This window comes from Anoplopoma fimbria, chromosome 24 (assembly GCF_027596085.1).
Source record: "Anoplopoma fimbria isolate UVic2021 breed Golden Eagle Sablefish chromosome 24, Afim_UVic_2022, whole genome shotgun sequence".
NCBI classification, from domain to species: domain Eukaryota; kingdom Metazoa; phylum Chordata; class Actinopteri; order Perciformes; family Anoplopomatidae; genus Anoplopoma; species Anoplopoma fimbria.
Window position 1 is genome coordinate 11,402,219 of NC_072472.1, and position 21,823 is coordinate 11,424,041.

The window sequence follows — 21,823 nt, forward strand, 5'->3', positions numbered from 1 at the left end:
GGGGGGGGGGAGCGAGGAGGGCATCTTCTGGAGGGGGAGAATCCGCCGAGTCCTCGCTTCGGCCCATCTACAATGCCTTATTATGACCATCATCATCACTATTGCTATTATTGTTGTCATTGTTATTATTAGCCCAAAGCAGTGACTGGATTTTTTTTTTTTGAGAAACCCAGCATCACCCCGCGGGGTTTTCCCCCCCTCTTGTTTCGACTCTGCTGCTTTTTTTTTTACCCATTGGAAATCACTCGAAGAAGCAAGCGGATCCCGATGGCATGGACACTTATGCAAGGTCTGCCGCGCTGCCGTGCTTCTGCAGCCTCCTCTCTGTCTCTCCGCTCGACCCAGCTCCACCGCCATCGCCCCGCAGCCCAGAGAGCCCTGCCGCACCGCGACCAGCGACCACCGAGCCAAAGCAGGCGGCATGAGGCTTGATTCAGTACATTTATCCATGCTGGTCATCGGGGTCTCATTCGCCTGCTACTCCCCGAGTTTGAATTCCCTGCAGGACCAGGTTTACAAATCCTCCGTGGTGATCGAGGGCAAGGTGCAGTCTACGCCTGTGAACGCCTCCGCGGAGCCGTACCGTGTGAATGTCAAAGTGCTGGATGTTTGGCCCCTGAACAGCGGGGGTCTGATGCGAGAACAGCTCGTCACCGTGGGGGAATTCGGATCAGACGCTCCGTGCACCAAAGTGAAGAAAAACCACAAGTACATTTTTTTCATGGACCCCACTGACGAGCCTTTGGTTTTCAAAGCGTCGTTTGCGCCTCGGGACACGAGCGTGAAGAGTCTCAAAAAGGACGTTGGGAAGATTTTGTGTGAGGACTGCGGTAAGTTAATGTATGGTGGATTACCGGTGAAGACCAACCCGGAAGAATGAACGCTCTGTTAACAGCGCCTGGCTTAGGGGGCTTTTTTTTTTTTTTTTTTTTTTTTTTTTTTTTTTTTTTTTTGGGGGGGGGGGGGTAACAGCCACTCTGGTGAATTGTGGTTATTTGGGCCACAGCATGGGTTTTGGAGTCGGTGGATACCAGATAGGTGCCTAAGGGGCGTCTATGCAGCAATTTTCGACAACTCTCGCAGGCTCCCATAGCCCACATGATCAATCAAACTCTCTTTCTCTCTTTCTCTCTTCTCTCTCCCATCCTCTCTCCCCTGAACTGCATCAGACATGCGCCTCGCACTGTTGCTTGTGAGGAATTGCAGTTTGTGTGTATCGAACTATCTGCATGCTGCAAACCCCGCATTCTACTTAAAACCTTTCTTATGCATAGTGTTACTTCATAGGCTTCGTATGCAGATTTATGTTTTCCCCCACACTGTAGGTTTTTTATTTTATTTTTATTTCATGTGAACATTCGAGCACATGTAGTTCATGGACCCGGTATCATTTCAGGACCAGGGACAGCGGCCTGTATCACCGGTATCACGTGTGATAAATCAAGCTGCCCTAAGCAAATTGATTCCTAGGCTATATTTAGGCTCCCGACCTGCTTTAATGCTTTAATACCCCACACTATGTCATAGCCTATCCAAGTCCTGGTTGCACACAATGCTTTTTCAGTGCAAACACAGGGCTAGCAGTGTGTGGTGTAGTCCTGACCTGGAACTCATGGGGTTGTTGTTGTTGTTGAAAAATACCAAATTATCAACTTTACCACCCATTACTTTAGTTTTTTTTCTCCTTTTTAGATTCATGCACAAGTGGTTCAGGGATGGACTTTGGTCAGTAGGTGTCACCCTCAGGGTGTAATTCTACCAGGCACAATTTATTTATGATAATGTGTTATTTAGTACAGACGTTGTTACTGATGATTTTTCAAGTGCATTTAGATTGTTTCAATGGACAGTGTTTTCTCAAGGCTAATCATTTTGTTGAGGCTATTGATTAAGAACAGTGCAGAATACACTGTTGCACTGTTGAAGCAGTAGGCTGCACACAAATACTGTCAATAACTAGCATGTGTACGTGAATTCACACACATTATTGTTTAGGAATAATGCATTGATTAGCGACTTACAGGTCGCTCGTTCTGTAGTTTTGCTAGAGCCACTTGTCAACAGCTGAAATGTTACAGATATTGTCTTTCCTGCTCTTCACCAGGGTAATATGAGTATTTACTGCTTTAATTGTAAAGTAGTGTCACTATTTGCATTTGGATTTTAAACACAGCGCTGGTCACAGAGCTGCTGTCTTACTTGTGTCTACAACTGATGTCCAAATGCTGGTCAGCCTGCAAAACAACTTCAAACTGTGAGTCAGCTCATCTAAAATACTTTGAATGTTTTTAGCTAATTAGAGAATGTGTCACACGTATAATAAAACAATCTCTTTTACTACCATCGAATGGCACATACCGTCGTGCCGCCTATCAAGTATCGTGACCTAGAACATGACGTGTGCCCTGTGCTGCTGCCCTTTTTAAATCCTCTTAGCCTGCACTCATGAGACACAAATGCTCCCCTCTCTTCTTGATTTTGCCGCACTCACTTTGGTTTTAAACTCATCATCCCATTAGAGAGGTAACACTAAATGGACCGTATGAGTTCCTTGAACAGCCCAAACATCCCCCGTCAATTCTTCTGCCACTTAGAAAAGCTTGTCAGTGACGTGATCAAACTGGCACCGACACCCCACTGTATTACCTGAGTGAGTTGCCACGCCCACTTCCTGAGCCTCCGTTTATCTTTTTTATTTCGTGTAAAGTACCCAACAACGTAGCTCATGTTGTTCTGGTGGGCTTTGTAATTGAGGGGGTTCTTACTCTGTGTGATTGAGCTAATCACTGTATCTCCTCTGACCCCGCCTCCTCCCTCATCATGCCATTTTAAACAGACAGATAAACAGTCAGTCCCTTGACATCTTCGTCCCTTTGCGTTAATTCATTCAGCAGGGACTCAACAATCAACAATGTTCTGTTTACGGTTTCTTTCCCTCATATTTAGTCCCTTAACACCGAAACAGTGGATTTATATTTTAGGGCCATTACATCTTGGCCTTGAACCTTGAACTGCTGTATAAGCAGCTTTGTCTGGGTCCAGATATTGCTTTCAGGCCAACTTAGCACACATCCCAAACTTTCCTTAAATCCCTCTTGTGTACTAGCTCCCCAATGTGTTAACCAGGGGACTGAAGGTACATACTGTAGTGACTCAAAGTGATGCAGTTGTTGTGTTCGGGCTGCCTGAAAAACAGGCTAACTACAGTTCAGGCCACCTGCACCCCTTCCTGAGGACTCAGCTGGGAGCTCTGTGTTGCTACCAAATAACACACCAAGAAATACTTTTCTCTTCGTAGAGATTACAACAAACATATGCAAACACAGGCTCATGTCAAGCTATCAAATCTGTCCGCTAATACTTGCTGCCACTGTCTTAAAGAAGATCATGTTGTTTCTGACTGGAACTGCAACATTATTGTACTGTAAAGAAAAGAGAGAGTGTAGTACAAACTGTTAACATCTCAGTTCTGAATCTAAAAACATGGCAGCAGGTATTTCCTGGAGGTCTAGTGTTGCTCTGTGACAAGTCACATTAAATAACACCATCATCTTTAAGAGGAAATGTGTCTAACATTTAATCCAGACACATGCACTTTATATGGCCCAATTATTCAGTGCACAATTTGTATTGACTTCCTTTTTTAGCTGTTGATGAGTGCATGTTGGTAAGCTTTGTATGAAAGCATTGAACAAAGGAGGCCGCCATCTCAACGAGTTAGCACGTCGTGATTATCCTCTATTTCCAAACTTTGTTGCTCATGTGCCATGTGCTGTGTCGTGACACAAAGGAATAATGACATCTGCCTCGATGAGAGTGGATATGTTTGCAATTTGAACAGAGTCTGACATCGCTGTACTTAGAACTGTAATTGCAAGTGTGTCACATCTGCCTTTTAGCCTTTATTATTTAGCATAACAATAGTGTTCAGTCTAAATCAAAAGTCTGCCGAATGAATGTGATAGGTCAGGTTCCTCGCTTTTTGTCTATCCATAGACCTCATGGAAGAGACCTACATAATTGCATTTCATGTGCGGGGGTGTGTGCAGACTGGTGGGTGCATTGTGTCAGTGAAATCGGTGCAAACACTTGTGCACAGAGAAAAAAGGTCATCTGAGTCGAGGAGTAACACATCGCCCTAAAAAACGCCTTCATACCTCTCACTCTGCATATTTATTCATTGCTAATTAATCCCATCTATATCTCTGAAGTAGATGAATGTAATATTGTTGTTGTGAGTGCACTCTCTATCACTAATCTGTCACCGTGTGGTCCCATTGTATGCAGGTCACAGCTGCTGCATTGAGGTGGTGGATGGGCAGAATATTGTCCCGAGCTGTGCATTTTTCTGTGAATTGAGAGACTTCTTCAGAGGAGCTAGACATAGAACATGAACGACAGCTACTGATGGCTACTGGGTTCTGCTGTTAAACCGCAAGTTTATCTGGCAGAACAAGCATGTACAGGCTGGTCATTGTACTAGAATAGAGCACTCAAGGGCAATGTAGCATTTGTTGATTGAGACAAAGGCACTCATTTACTGTATTTCACCACCAAAATGATTGCAGTACAGGATGTGTGTTTGTTTCGATAAGAATGATTGAAGTGTTTTCAGCTGTTGGTGCTGTAGTGCCAGTAGCCCAGGGCTAATGGGGAGGAACAGGCTAATAAGATTGACCAGCGGGAAGAATGGATTTGATTGGACTGTATATTTGTGGGGATTGTTTTATATGTTCACTGGGTACTTTATGTAGACTTTTGGCCCTGCTGAATCTCCGCTCAGCTACTCTACTCTGACAAGACAACTTGATATATATTTATAAGATGTATGAAAATATGGACATGGCCTTTTTCAGTAATTGGCCCCTAATTTTTCCACTACTATTACACATTTTCTCACAATCACTCATTGTTTTACTCCAAATATCTAAAGACAGACTTTTACAAGCTAGTATTATGACAGAGTGAGCATGTTGGGTCTCTCGTTTCTGCAATGATGGTTGCGTTTTTCATGTTAGAGTTGAGGTTTAGTGATTCAGAGTACTGGTTGATACCTGTTTGCAGAGCACAGATTTGTGGTAGTAGTATTGTGTAAGCCAATACTTTGTCTGGTCCACTATAGTGTCAGTTAAATCATTTATTCTGTAAAGCATTGCGGAGCTCTTAAGAAAGATGCATGTTCGCAGAGGTTAGATGACGACTAATACAGAGGTGAGGAATTTTAAATTCATGTCTCTTCTCGCTCCAACTTTGGCCTTCTCAGCATTTACTTTGAAGTACTGTACATTCAGCAGTCCTTTCAAATCGCAGTCCAAGCTTCATTATCCATCAGAAAATTTGTGAAGATTTTTTTTTTATTGAAAAATAGTTTATTCTCAATTTACATTGCAGTTAAAATACATTAGGTTCATAAACATTTCCATTTGAGCTTGTAAAAATGAATTTTGAAGAACGGAAATATAGACATAAATGGACACGCAAATAAACTTGTGGAAAAAAGGGTAATTATCAAAATGATAAAGATACATCAACTTAATTAAAGATCCAATATACAACATATTAATGATAGTAAACCCTAACCTATAATAAAATAAATATTGGTCCTGCCCAATTTCCAAATCCTTTTATCTTTGAAATTATTGCAATACTATGTTTCAAAAATTCCTTCTATCATTGGGCATTTCCAAAATATATGTAGGAGATCTTTTGTCATTCTTCATCTCAGACACATGGAAGAAATCTTGCTGTCAGTTCTATGTAATCTGGTGTGATATGTAAGTATTTAAATGTAATTTGGGAATTAGGGAAATTCATACAGTCTGTGCCTGCACTAATATATGTTACCAATCCTTTTCATCATAAGTATAGCCTAAATCTGTTTGCCATTATCATTTTGTGGATGTTTTGTCATAGTCAGGTCATTTTCCATGAACGATAGCCAGCTTTCCTCATTGCCAGTGTGGCAAATACCGACAATTTGTCACACTCTTCGGTGTCTGATATTGACACACAAGGCTTTTAAGTTACTACAAAGTAAACCCATTGGCGTCATTATTAGATGCTCAGAGAAAATGCTCAGGGAGTGTAATGACGTGGGATAAAGGCCAAAAAATCATAAAGGGAGGGCTCAAACAATTACAGGACCGTTTCAAGACCGATGTTACATTAGTAATGTTTGTGACTTGTTTTCTGTACTTATGTTACGTTGTTTACGTATTACTTAGTTAATGTACTTATTTTAGGCCCAAACATGATGTTATTTCTTAACCTAACTAGGTGTTTTTGTTTGAATTCACAGCGATAACCAGGTGTTAGTACAACCAAGCACTGCCTAATGCGTTTGAAAGTTACGCCAAGGGGTCTAACAAAGTGTCAGTATGTCATGAGGCGGAATGAGAACGTATTGTGGTACCACAAATAGCAGATGTTAGTCCTTTAGTTGTTGTACGGAAACTATTATATAGGGTGTCATGGAGGATTCTTTTGGAATAGCTGGGAAAAGGCCTTTTTTTAAAAAGTAATATCTAATTTGTAGGTATTTAAAAATAATTGTGCGTAGGAAGGTTGAATTTTTTTGTTAGTTGTTGGTAGTCAAATCTACTGTTAATACATCAAACATCAGCCGGTTAAACTTTTCTGGACCTGAAGCCCATTCAGTACAATTACTTGTCTTAATATTTCATTCAAACATTACATTTAATACTGAAGTGCTGCACAGTTGCTGTAGCGTGTTCTAAAGTGTGATTTTTTTCAACTTTTTTTGTGTCGCCAAATGCATAAGTGCAGATGCTATCGTCCCATTGTGCTCATGTGTTCATTATATACTGCTGAAACTAATACAGCCCTGCAATAATCAGGGGTGTGTGTTGTTAAGAGGATCTAGTCTGTAGAGCTATGCAATTAGTTAAGCCGTCTTTCACTGTCCTAACACTCTAACCAACGTTTTGCCCGATATATTTCTAGGTTTGTGTGTAAAAATACCATTGATAGCTCTGTGTAGTTTACACTGTATGTTCCTCCATTCTGTTTATCGACACACAATTTTGGAATTGTTACTGGAAAGCCATACCTCAAACAAACAAGTAGCTCATAACAATACGCTGAGGAATGTTGTGTGCTGTACAAAAAAAAGATCCCCTTTGGTCCATTTCATTGGATTTTTTAAATGTGGTTAAACTGAAATATATGTGTGGCATATAAAAGTGAGAGCACATAAATAACGTAGATATGATCGGTATGAGTAATGAGCTTTGCCTAGGCTAACCTGTGTTTCTTCAGTAACAGGCCAACTTAACATTGTGCTAGTTCATATCAAAGCTAGCACACCAAAGCAAAGTCCCACAACTGCAGAGTTAGATGCAGAAATGTAATTAACATCAATAGTGTGGAAAGAGCACAATGTCACTTAATGCTAGATGTTTTAAATCCAGTTTAATTGGTCTTTTTGGCCTCTGGTGGACATCACCACAAGATAACAAACACATAAACTTTAACTTTAGATATGTGTTGGAAAACAGTTGCTCATACATCCAGCTTACACAAGGCAGCATAAGCGATCATTTGATGTCTTGTTTCTGGATACTTTATGAATGTAAGTCTAATATTAATTCTCCTTGTGTGTTTGTTTTGCTCTTTACCGAGTTCTGCTTTTGGGTTTGAGCTTGCTAGGTGGTTCTGCAGAAGCTGATCAGTCGCTAACTTTGTCTGTCTCCCGTTTGATGAAGGGAAGGTGGCGTAATGGTGGAGTAATTCAATTTATTGAACCTTCTCTTGGTAAGAACAGCTCCCTGGCATCTTCCAAACTGGGCCCCTCATTCATACCCGCTCCAGGTTGTTTCATATAATACCAGTATCTTCACTTTAGATTTAAACTGAACCAGCCACTGCAGGTTTTATTTGAAAGACTAGCTCCTCACCGTTGCCATGTTCAACTGTGGCTGTCATACCTGGTGCTCCTTCACATTTTTTTGGGCCAGAAATTTGGTAATAGCCTCACTGCTACTTCCATTTTCGTGTAGTTTCTGTACTCTGGCTTTTCTTTTTTCAGCCCCTGATCTTTGATGAGGGGTTTTGACTTAGGTAGTCAGACAGCAGTTTGCTTTACATTTTTGCATTAGCAGCACACATGTGATTGAGTTATGACAGCACCATATTCTCAATAACAGCGGGGGGTGGGGTATCAGATGATAAGTTGAAATGTGTTTTAAGATAACAATACATTTATTTATCATGCAAATACATACAACTTGTATTGTCAGTAAGTAAATTGCTGTACTTTAGGGGTTAAACTTTCGACCTTGGCAGGGGCCCCCTTGGCCTTCGGCCGGGGTCACCTGTATCCTTCGACCTCCCTGACTGCCGGCCTGCCTGGTGCTACTGGAGTTGACCAGGGATGTGAATTTTGCTCTGTAGTTCAAAGATTGTTTTCCATTAGCCGCATATTTGGTATTGGCAGACAAGTCATCTTAATGACACCTACAGTAATGTAAAATAATCCCATGTAGCCGGACCTCTGTTTTGTTAAGTTCACAGTGGTTTAGAGAATTGACAGCACTATAGTTGTTTAGAAACCTTAACGTGTACAGTTTGACTTGTCATACCAGAGGCTCAAATCTGTCTTCTCATAGTGGCTGCCAGAGTCTCAAGCAGATCAGGTTATTTTGATTATGATTATAATCAATTTTATAAACTTTTTATTACAATTTTAATGTTATATTAAAAAGTTACATAGCTATATTGTTCAAAGTTCATATTGGGCTAACGGAAAGCCAACCGGAATTGTGTGAGATTTGTGGAGATTTGAGGATTACACTCCTAAAGACTAAATATGAGAAAGTGAAAACAAAGTTTTGTTTTGATAGACTTCAGGGAGCCCAAAACCTTGGATTATACTTACGTCTGATGAAAACCGACTTCCTTTGATGAGTTACAGAACTGTTTGCTTGTGAAAGCTTTGGATGTGACACATAACTAAGTTGTCATCACTTCCTAATTCTGCTCTGATGTGCTTCACCACAGAACTAAAACTCTACCAGCCGTTATGAGTGGTTTAAGTTCTACATGAGTGGTTTAACAACCCTACTGTGCCAGATATTTTCCACACACTTTTTCTCTCTGACATGCCCTTTGATTTCACACACTCCAAAACAATGTTTTGGATGATTATGAATTGACTTGCTGTAATATATAACTATGTCTGGGTTCATGGAGAATAATGGGATTACTCTAAATTCAGCCGGATAAGAACAATGAGAACAAATCCACAATGCTATGTCAGTTGGAGGCGTGTCATTTTAAATCAAATTCCAATCAATCTTTTAAAGAATTTAGAATATTTGTCAGATCTTGGGGACTGGTGAATTAACAGCCTGCAAAGGGTCATGTCAGTGAAAAGGGGGCAGATAGTGTGATTGTTTTTTTGGGGGTAAAAAAAAAAAAATGGCTCAATTTGCATTGTGCATTTTAAAACCTGTTTTATCACCTTACAGTGATCACATTTTGTATTAATAATCAATAATACTATTTGTCTTATCTAGTCAGGTTAGTAATATCAAGTTTTGTTAAATATTAAGGTCATTTTGTAGGTACAATAACTAGAGCAAACAGGGAAATATATTTGATTATGAATGTAGTTGATATTTTCTCAGTTCATCTGCTTGTTCCACTTCACGAGATTCAGACTCTTACTTACTGCTAACTTTTATTAACCAAGGCTGCATGCATTCAAATTACAAGAAAGTTGACAAGTAAGTCATCATTTTCTGTGTTTGATAACTGAAACACTGTTTATTTTTTATATATAACATTATCATTGGTATCGTCTATGGTACTGCTGCAACACTGCAGCTTGCAAACAGCTGGCTGGAATCAGACAGAGGAGCAGGATTGGGTCGGCTGCTGGCGGTGAGAATGCAGATTAGTTTTACAGCTAGTACGTAATGTCACAACCAATAATCTCCATTAATCTCTGGCTAAAATTCATAAAATGGGATGAAAGCTGCTTCTGGAGCAGCAAAACAGATTTCTTTTACTATTTTAAGAGGGGACACACATTTAGTATGTCTTACGGCTTTGGTGATAAAAACTGCATTTGGATTTGTCTAATACTATCAGTTTTATTCCATGAGATCATTTGGTATTTGTGTGTGATTCCAGATCTACATCCACAAGGCCTGAATGAAGTATATACCTTGTATCAAAGTAATGATGGCTTTTTTTATGTAGACTTTGAGGTCACTATAGGAAGATGAAGATAGCTCATGTAAACATCTTAAGCAATTGGTCTACCATGTTTCTAAGATCTTATCTATTTGTGAAAGAAATGTTGTGGTGTTAAAACTTCCAAAAAAGAGGGTTGTTTGGACATCTGATTACTGCTACGAGTATGCCTTTAAATCACAGATGTCACAGATTCAATCATCTGCTAAATAACTTGAGGTTAATATGTTATTTGTAGAATATCTAGAGCATCAAGCTGTATTTACATCTAGCCTTCACTCCCTAAATCTCAACCTTAGATACACTGTTGAACAGGAAACACAGTCCCTTGCATTGAAGTTGCAAGCATAATGAAAAAACACTGTACAAATGCATAGATATTTTGTTAGTTGCAGAACTAAAATTGTAGAAAAAATTCCCAAAAGTTTATATAGTTTAGCTATTTGGACTTTGTCCCTACTTTTACCGCCCAGCAGCAAGCAGCTGTTTGTTCAGTAACAACCAAACCTCCATTTACTTATTATAACTTTAATCTGAGATGACAAAAATAAATGAACACTAAATATCAGACTAAACAGAACAGCAGTCTAACAAAAAACATTACTGTATTTGGCTTTAGCCCCCTTGATCACAGTTTACACACTGTCTCTCTGCTTTTTCAACAATTGGGACTCCATTTTTCAACCCACTGAAGAATGTTGCCTTCACCACAATGAGGCAGTATATGATCAGGATCAGGAAGCAGGAGAAACACCGAAAAGTTGAAAGGGATGAGTCCGTTGGGAATGTCACAGCAGTTGTTAGACTCCCTGCCCTTGCGGCTGGAGCTGTGTCAAAAACACTGAAAAGCCCACAGTCACGGCACGGCCTGTGAGATATGCACAGGATAACAACTGTGAAAGCCTCTGCCATTTGGATTGAATTTTTGTTCACAAAAGGAAGCCATCTTTCTTGTGTTACTGCTGTGCTTTAAATACTGCAGTCGGCTGTAAGCTGGTGTGTTATTTGACTAAACTAACCCTAATGGTGTCCCTCAGGGAGAAGCCATCATCTACAGCGTTGGGCTGAGGTCAAAAAGATGTCCAGTAATAAATCAGAGCTGTTGTGTAGATATAAAATAAATCCTAGGCTGCCTCCAGTGATGGATATTCACCAAAAGACAAAGGATCAGTAACTTTTAAATACAACTGTATTAGATAAGAAGGATACCTTACAAAAATAGTATCCTGAATACAGTTTTCTTTCTTTTTTTAATCACAAATATCATTGAAAAAAATAAGGCAAGTACCACCATTAGAATATCATTGTAAATTAATCACAAAAAACGTAAACTAACGTAAACACAAACCTAATATGGCCTTTTTTCATCTTCCCCACTTGATACAACTGTTTAATGGGTTTATATCGGCCTGCTCTTCATGGCTTGTATCCTTCTCCTTCGTGAAGGCAGTTTAAGTTTACCCTGCCTTTTAAATCATTCAGTAATTTGCAGCTATCTTGGGCTGCAATACTCTTCCTTTACAGGCTGCAGCCAGTGCATGTAATTAAATATTTAAAACTTTTTTTTTCTGTACGCAGCATGAAAAGGTTGTTGACAAAATTAACCCCTTAAAGTCACAAATAGCAAGAGAATTAAACAAGAAATCCGGGACTAAAGTTAGAAATAGGGAAATGTACATTTAGTTGTACAGAAAAAAGGCCTCTTTGTCTTTTACTGTAGTTTAGCCTGACCGTCAATTTGTCGTTTTGCAACCAAAAAAACAAAAACAAATCAATCATCCACCTCCATTTATAAAACTTTATTTTCCCTCTGTTTCACCATGGAGTCTGGAATGTGTTTTATTCAGAAAATAAAGTTTTTTTACTCTTTAAATCTGTACTACACATATGTGACAGACAGATTTACTATTATTTGCTTTAAAACGCTGCCAATCATTTCTTTCAGGGCTATTAACATTTTTTCATATGCATTTGGCTTTGTTTACATCTATTGACTGCTTTATTATTAACCCCGTTCAGTCCGGTTAATCCAGCTCTGGATCCATGCATGTAAATAGCATAACTCTGAAAAAACCCGATCTGAAACCTGATTAAGCCGCTTTGCTCCCTCTCATATTAAACTGGTTACTGTGGCATGTGAAATCGTTCTCTACCCACTGGTGGTGCTTGTTATCTCTGCACATACTCATACTGATGCAGGGTTAGATTCACAGTTGATGGATACTTTTTATGAAGAGCATAATTGCTCATAACACCAGGCTTGTTGTTAGGACTGTCATGATCACACAAATTACTGTTGAGATCAACATTGTTTTGGCATGTTGTGTAAAAGTAACCTGCTATTGCTCCGTCCAAGAAGGGAGGGTGAAGCTGGCGGGCACAAATTTTCATGTTCTTTCTCTTGTAGATATTTTCTAACTGTGGGCGTAGCGCCGCAGAAAACACATTCCATAATATTCCATAAACTGGTTTATAGATGTCAACAGTGCTCCTCAAACGCAGGGTATCAAAGGTTTGTGTAAACAGCTTAGCGTCGTCAATGACAACCTCAGCTTTCGTATATTTATAGTGCAATGTCACACAAAATCTTAAAGAATAAGTGCATTGTCTTGTTGCCAATGTCAATGAAGGACACAAGTTAAAACTTGAGCAATGTTGCATATTTGGTCTGCTATGTGTGTTTGTGCATCGTACTGTGTTTGGTGAGAGTTGCTTTGGTGATTCTGTTTAAAAGTGTATGCAAGTCAGCGCTGTTTAGAACATGGAGCTTGCGGAATTGATTTATATAAGCAGTTTGTGCATGAAACCTGCTCATCAGTTATTCATTTGGGCTTCCTCATTGCAGCGGCTCCTCACCGAGGTGTCAGGTAGATTCACAGGAAGCAGCGTGACACTGAAGGACAGTGCAGGAGATAGCCTTTCACTGCAGACTCATTCTCTGGCATTCATTTACCATAAGCCCCCCAGGCCATCTCTTCACTCTCACCAGGCACCAGCTTCTGTGTCAACTCCTGGTTTTATTTGTATATTTTACAAGGTTATGTTAACGTCATTATAAGATTATCATTAAAGGAAGTCTTTGGGCTATTTTTTTTCGGTGATGTTATGGTTACGGTTGTTCCAATACAGGAAACTGAGAATTTACTGGGACTTGCATGCTACTCTTATTCCCTTACAAAACTATGTTTACCTACATATTCTACCTTTAAAACCTTTTTTAAAACTAAAACTAGTCTCTTCCAATTCTATTTGTCTGCATCAAGTTTAGCTTCAGAGAGTCTCAAAAGGTATGCACATAGTATGAGAACATTTCTTCCCAGGTCTGTGTAGATGCTTGCCAGTGCTTGGGTGTGTTTTTCTTTGGGTAATTGTCTAAATTTGAGTGCATTTGCTATAATTCTGGGTCGGCAAGCATATGCATGTTTTTCCTGCGTCAGTTGTGAGATGGCTAGTTTGTCTGCATTTGCGCAGTGATTCAAACATGATTAACACCATGTAGTCCTGAAAAAAATTGAATACGTGGAAGTGAGTGTTTGTCCAAACGTATAATATAACTGTCTTTTATAAATGTCCAGAGAAAGCTGACAGTGTCCATGAAAGGATCTACGACAAAACCAAAAGGAACAAAAGGACCATGGGAAGGGCAACTGTGTTTGTGTGCAGCGTGCTGAAGTGTTGAAAAGAGGGGCTGCCGGCACTCCTGCTGGGCGCCTCCCGGTGTGTTTAAGGGACGTGTCCGGCCATGTTCACCCCACACACACAGCACATATCCTGAGAGAAGGTTTGTTTCCTCAGGTATGTTGTAGGTGTGGATTGATGTGTGTCTTAACATGAAAAGACTTTAAACAGAATGGAATGGCTTGTTAGCAGTGTTTGGAAGTGGACCAATAGAAAATCATGTATCCCTCAACAGTGTAGGGGTCTCCTGCTTTGAGCCAGAGCTTAGTTTCAGCAGACCTAAGAGAAAACATGCTTTCATAGTGGAGCAGAGATGAATTGCCTAATTCTGTGGTCCGCGATTGAGGGTTACCTTCCTGGACATAACGCAGAGGAGGAGCTGATAAAAGATTATGAATCTGCTGACTCACAGAATAACTTGTAAACAACTTGACGCACACATTCCTGGATATTTACAGTATGTGTGTGGATATTTAGACGCATTTTTGATTCACTGTCATCAAACAGGATGACCAGATACTTGAACCCCACGGCGACCCATGAGTGCTGTCAATGTTCCTAAAAAGCTGTGACGCCATCAAGTTGTTATAACCTGGAAGTCTTCCAGAGTGAATGATTTGGGAATAATCAACAAAAATCCCCACAAAAGTCCCCACAGGGGGATTCATCTGTACTCATAAGAGACATAGTTTAACTTCACAAAGAACACACTTGATGGTTACATTCACATGCAAAGAACAAGGGACACACAGTATTAAGTTCCGATAAATAAAGATAAAAGCATGCGTGTCTGTCCGTGATTACTCCGGCATGTATGTGTGCGGGGGTGTGTGTTTTGCTAGTAGGGCTGTTACTCTATCCTTTACCCTTTCTTTCTTCTGACCTTCCACCAGTGCTTCTGCTCATTATTGTGTTGCTCTAATCTGGAGGGGACAGGACTGGGTGCAGAAGTGTATTTATCTTCCTGCACAAATAGGACCTCTTTCCGTCTGGTCCCTGCTCAGCTTGTTGTTGAAAGATAGTGAGCAGCGTAGAGCGAGCTTCAGTATGTGCGTGTGTTTGTGTGTGGGGGTGCGTGTGAGTGTGTGTGTGTGTGTGTGTGTGTGTGTGTGTGTGTGTGTGTGTGTGTGTGTGTGTGTGTGTGTGTGCGCGCACGGGTGAACTGAGATGTGTCCCAGCTGGCCCACAGACCAGCACACCAACCATCACCTCACTGCAGCAAATGCAGACAAAAGAGGAATATATCTCATTTGCGATATTGATAGCCCTTAACTCCGGGGGTTTTATCCAAAATGAGAAAGCAACATTCCTCACAGAGGTCTGTTGTACTTGTAAAAGACCGTAAGATCCGTGTTACAGAAAGTCCCTGTAGTGTGAGCCCTGTAGCCCCGTTTCCGCTTTGCCTCCATCACATCTGTTGGGATGTGTACTTTTGCTACGCATTGTCTAGGCATGTTCCTTTTCATTCCCTTGTTGTCTCCATGATATTAGGATTGCAAGCAGACAGTTATCATACAGCCAATGGCCGAGGGCCAATAAACCGCTGTAAGCAAGCCAGCATTGCAAAACAACACAAGAAGTAGCATGAAAAAATAATGCAAAAGGTAGTCGCTCCTTTTATCCCGTGAAAAGTCTGTAATGCCATGCTGCTAAAACTATTGGTCAACAGTTTGAGTTCATTTATTTGCGGTCAACAAGTTGAAACTGACCTGCGCTCCCCTCTTTCTACAAATATGGTTTTAGTATTCATTACTGTATGCCATTTGAGCAACAATTAATACTCTATTGGCCAAAACTCAACTATTAGATTTTAGGCTAAAGCTTTTGCACTGCTCCTCCTTCGCTAAGCTGCTCAAACTGGCCGTGGCTTGCCTATTTAGAACAATTAAAGCTTTAGCTAGCTTTGACCTCCTTCTTAGTATCGGGGTTGTCAGTCGCTGGTGCGCTTGGAGATGAATTTGAACTGCTTCTGGATGGGTGGCGAGGGTTTTGTGGGCCGGTGCAGTCATCCTGTCGTTCTGAGATGACCCAACCACGGGTTCTGGCTTCCTGTCAGTCATGCCTGACTTGCCAGAGCACAGTGTGAGGCCATCCTGGCAGCGTCCACCGGGGCCACTCTCTTGCCCACTTATCAAGCTCGCTCAGTTTGAGACCGCCTTGATCTGGGCTTATGCCTCCAAAGCGTGATCTAAGCTCACACATGCGTAGTGGCCTGTTTTCCAGGAAAAAGCCATTGGTGAAAAAACAAACAAAGAGATAAGACAGACTTTTGATAAGTCCAAGCTCAGCCATGAGAGGAAAAAAAAAAAAAAAAAAAAGCAGAAATGCAAATGATTTGACCAAGAAGCTGTTTTCACTCTGTGTGAAACTCCTCGCAGTGTCCCCATCATGACATGTTTGTGCTGCTCTAAAAGCACATTCTGGAGATAAAGGACAAGTGCAGAGCACAAAAGGAATTTGATTTGATGTGAAGAATGCAAAGCAGAGAGAGCGGATGCACGCATGTTTTTGAAGGGGGGGGGGGTTGCTGATAAGGGCACAACCTTCCCTTGTTTTCCCTCGTAGTAATTTACACTTCTGCAGTTTAAAGTGGGTTTTAGACATGTTTGAAAGGTTGGTGGATGATTGAAGTGGCATTCATCATGAACTTATTTCACTCCTCGGGTTAAATGTTTATTTACTATTGTAGCCATGGGCTTGCTCAAACAAATTTGTGAAGGTTGGGGAATCGTTTCGCTGAGATTAAGTCTTTGTATTGTGAATAATACGAAGCATAATAGGAGACAAAAGTGAGCGTGTACAGACAGTAAAAATGATAACATTTATGCCTATACTAAACATTGAAAATTGTATTTTAAGACTCAGTAGCGTCAAGGCTTTTTATTCACGTATTTTTTTTCACACTTGATATGCAATGACGACATGTAAGACGTAGAAAAAGTTTAGTCAGTTGTTAGTTTATTGACAAATGTGTGCGCAATGGAAAAAAACCACACACGTAACAAGCCTGGTGTTATGCCGTGATTCAGATGTGGTGTCTTAAAAAGTCTGTTTTGTAATTGAGATACGGGGGAATGGTTTGTATTAAGCCCATCAGGAGTGGGAAAACAGGTCCATTTCGAACGCATCACCGACCCATGTGCTTCTTTTATTTACACGTGGATGCACCTGTGTGTTTGTATGCGTATGCGTATGTGCGTGTTTGAGGGGGTATGTTTGTGTTTGAGTGTGACAGTGTATACTCTGTCGGCCCGAGGACACTTAGATTGAGTGTGTGTTGTCCTCTCTCCGGTGAGAGCGCACATATGTGTTTGCATGAAGACCTGGTTCTATGTGGGTGTGTGTTTGATAAACTGTGAGAGCATGTGGGAGACTGTTTGTCTATTCATCTGGGTAAGAGCAGGAGAGAAAGAGCAGAATGAGGAGGTGGAAGAGATCTGCTTCCAGCCTCTATCTTCAAGTCAATCTGCAGTCACACAAACCTCTTTATCTCTCCCTTAGACTGAAGGGAGGGGGACATACAGAGAGAGAGAGAGAGAGAGAGAGAGAGAGGAAGAAAATAAATATTTTTTAAAAGAGGAAAAATACAGAGTGGAAAGAGAGATTTGATCAGGCGGCCTTAAGAAGATAGAGCAGATTTTTTTTTGTTTAAGAGGATCATCAAAGCCATGCTCAGACAGCATCTGTCAGTGAAGATCGTTTCGTGCTATTTCGGTATCACACTAAAAAGCTATTATTGTCCAATTGAGAGGCTCTTTGTTATCAACGCAGACAGATATAAATGAGGATGTAGCATGTCAACTTTGATACAAAGTTTTATCACCAATGGTATCAGCAGGCAGAAATAATTTTGCAGAGTTTGCTACCTTAGCCACAGTAGAAGTTGAGTGGCAATTGACATCCTCTACTATCCTACTACCACACACACACACACACACACACACACACACACACACTCTCTCTCTCTCTCTCTCTCACACACACATCATCACTCAACCATGACTGATTCCAAAAAGAGGCGTCAATTTTCAGTTATAAAATCTGAAAAGCACTCAATTGTGTCTCAGCATGGGTGTGTCTGTCCGTCTGCCTGCAGAACAAGAAAGAGCAAAAAAAAATAAATCAACATGAGCTTAATTGCAGGTCTCACACAAATGTATGGCTGTCATTTGTGATGCAGCTCTGGCAGCTGTCCAGATAAGGAAGACGATAGAGTAAGAGTTTGGAGGCACAGAGATGTGTGTGCGTGTGTGCGTGTGTGTGTGTGTGTGTGTGTGTGTGTGTGTGTGTGTGTGTGTGTGTGTGTGTGTGTGTGTGTGTGTGTGTGTGTGTGTGTGTGTGTGTGTGTGAGAGAGAGAGGCTGCTGTGCTGCTGGCCTGTTATTGCAGTATCATGCCCCATTGGCTGATGAGTTGCTATGCTCATCTCTTGTTCCTCTCGGCCCCGATCAAACCTTTCACAATGTGAGTCAGCGTGGCCGTAAGTGGGAAAGATGCCTCTTACCATTACATCAATCAGTTATCTGACACATCAGTCACATTTTTTTTTTTTTTATCCACACATCTGAAGCAGGGAGAGGCTCCGGTGGTGTGATGTGCTCATGAATAGCTGGATAGTGACAGATGATAGGCTGGAATAGAGCTTGGAGAAGTGAAACAAACTGAGAGGCTAAAGAGCTGAAATCTCATTTTGTCAGTGGCCTTGAGAGTGGAGCATGCTCAGTGCTGATGTTTGTCATCTCTCCCTCTCCGAGATGCTACTGCAGTGTTTCCCAGCAGGCTTGGCACAGGCTTACTTGTGGACATCTCTCTTATGGAGCGATACAGTGGCCGGGCTGCAGCTGCTCACTGGATACCTCTCTCTCTCTCTCTCTCTCTCTCTCTCTCTCTCTCTCTCTCTCTGTTGCTTTTGTTTCGCTCTCTGTTTCACGTTCTTTTTTGCTCCGCACCTCCTCATCACCTTCCCGTGTTACCTTTCTTTTGTTTCTGCCACTCCCACTCTTCCTCCCCATTGTATTTCTTACACATTATCTTCTACTTTCTGGCTTGCATCTTTTTCTTGTCTCTCTCTCTCTCTCTCTCTCTCTCTCTCTCTCTCTCTCTCTCCCCCCCTGTCTCTCTCATCCTCACTCCGCCCTTCCACATCTCTCTCAAACACTCTAGTTGCTACCCTTAAGACTGTGGTTACCATGGTGACAGCAATGTGCTGCGGAAACGTCAAAGAGCTGTATCCACCCAGGATCACTTCCTTGTTTAACACTTAAATGCTTTCTTGCTGTTTGTCTCTTTGATTTCTAAACACCAAAACAGCCGTGCCTGATTTGAATTCACCCATCCGTTTGCTATTTTGTAAATGAGACAGTGGATGTGATATTTGGTCTCTTTTTGTGATCCTGATCTCAGCTGTTGCTGAGCAGAGTCATTAGTAACACTCAGATTTGGATTCTCAGTTGACCTTGGCACAGCCGACCTTGAGAATAAAAGCCCCTTCCTCGGGCCTCCAGATGTCACTGACATTGATTTGTGTTCGTGTCTGTCTGTAAGGCATTGCCCAGTGACATAAGTCCTCAGTGTCATTCATACAGAGAGCCGTTTGCACAGACTCTCAAAGTACACACATTTCAACAGAAAGCAGCAAGACATTGGCATTATCAAGCAGATTGTATTTATGTGTTTAACGCAATCTCCTGTCTGTACTGCAACAGATACCGCTGCTGGATGTGCAGGTTTTTATTTCAGTAAATCGGGCAGCCTGCATGTGTTTTCTCAACATCACACCTCAGTGCACTCTGAAGCAGATGCCTTGTTGAAAGGTGAATATTAGCAGGTGGGGCTGTTTTCTGTCATATGATGAAGAGGACATTATTTTCATTCTCAAATCACTTTTTTTTTCACTTTTTGCCCTCTGTTTTGTCCTCCCCTTTCCGTCCCCCCTCTCTCTTTTTTTTTCTTGTCCTCTCCATTTATTTCTCTTAGGGGTTGTGTGTGTGTGTGTGTGTGTGTTTGTCGTCGTCCCCCCCCCCCCCTAACCCCACCTCTGATAGTCAAGACTACAGACGTGTGTTAAAAGCAGGCACTATAAGCTCCTTTAAGCCCCCCCACACCCCCACCCCCACCCCCATATACACTTTGTTGGCAAAAAGGCTGACAGATGTAAACAACAAAAACCTAATGGCTGTTTAGCCATTATGTCTAAAAAGATAAACTCTGGGTGCCTGTGAAAGGGCAGGAGTGCTGTTGAGCGGTATCAATGTGATGATGTGCAGGTATGCTGTTGTTAGGAGGGAGCTGCTCCGCTCCATCATACAGGAGAGCTGTCTCCCCCTTTTCTAGGGGGGCAGCGAGGAGGGATTAGGAGGCAGGCAGAGATGGGGCCTGTGGAGCATTTATGAGTCGGGCACACAAAGGATCCATGTCAGAACTTTTAGGGCTTGGCCTTGTTTTTCTTTCTTTTTTTTGATTTTTTTTTTGGATGTGCTCCTCAGCTGATGCTCCTCCCACACTAGCCCTCTGTGCCCCTCCACCTCCAGACCCTGATCCAAGGACGGCCAACGGCTGTTGAAAAACAGCAGATGCTTTTGAGTAGACTAGAAAAAAAAGAGAAAGAGATTTAGACGCACATGTCCATGACCATATTTGTGTCCGGGTGTGAAAAATGGCGTTCATTTCACACTCGTGTTGTACTCCAAAAGCTCATATATGAAAGCTCAACCTCTTTTAAGGCTCTTCACAAAATCTTGAGGTCGTAAAACAAAAAATGTTACACTATAATTTTCTTATAGTGTGTAGGTTTCTAGGAACTCATTTCCTTCCCATTTCCTTGTGTATGTGCATCCACTTTTTGCATATCCATGTTTTATGTAACTCTTGCCAAGTGGGACACAGCTGTGGCGAGTATAGTGTTCAGAGAACTCACACATTTTCACATCCAACCTGCTACATGATGCAATTTTTTTGAATTTGCTCACAGTTCAGCAGCAGCTCGGGCAAGTTTGCGAAACACTTTGAGACAAGAGCTGCATATTGACGTCCAAAGTAACCCCGAGGTTAACCTGTTCCCAATTCTCCCACAACTATGTGCAGAACACGCTCATAACTCATGTCAGCCGATATTACATTTCACTAATTTGCATCTTGTGTGGCTCTGCTTTTAGACAAACGTGGGCTCTTGAAGGAGCAGGTTGAGAAATGCCGTGAGTGGTGCACAGACGGACTAAATCCACATCCCATCATCCTGAAAGTGCCATTTTCTTTCGTCCTGACGTCACAGATACTCACATTTCTGACACATACATAAACCACACGCCCACCCAGACACGCACACGGGCCCTGGGAACGAGTCTCGTCTTGTTGAATAGTGGAGGAGGAAGTGAGTGTTGAGGTTGGATGGGGGGGGGGATAGGGCAGCTCTCTGACACACCGTAGCCCCTGCCAGCCCTCAGTTACCTCTGCTGACAGATTAGATCATCGAGAACAGCCGTCGGGAGGAGAGGAGAGAGGAAAGAGCTATTTTCTTTCTGGAGTCGGAAATGTCGCCCATAGTGGACCTGATTGACGTGTCCAACCCCTGGCCTCGGTTTGACCCCTCCAGTTTTAGTCGCCCACAGATGAGGCTGATGCCATTGAGTGCGCTGACCTGTTAAGACATGACACTTCTGCTTGCCCCCTTTCCAATCCCCGCTGCCGCCGCCTCCTCCTCCCGAGTATCGGCAAGACTCCTCGGAGGGCTGAACTGAGACAAACCCTGGGAGGGCCCCGCAGATGACTCATCTACAGACTCTTTCACTCTGCTGTCGTTTCGATGCGTTTTTGATTTTGTTGCCACTTAGGACAGCGGAGTTCAGTAAACATAAATTAGAAAACACTTACTCTAATACAGCAGCTTAAAGAATACTGCCATCGTCATGTAGTCACAGTTTGTCAAATGA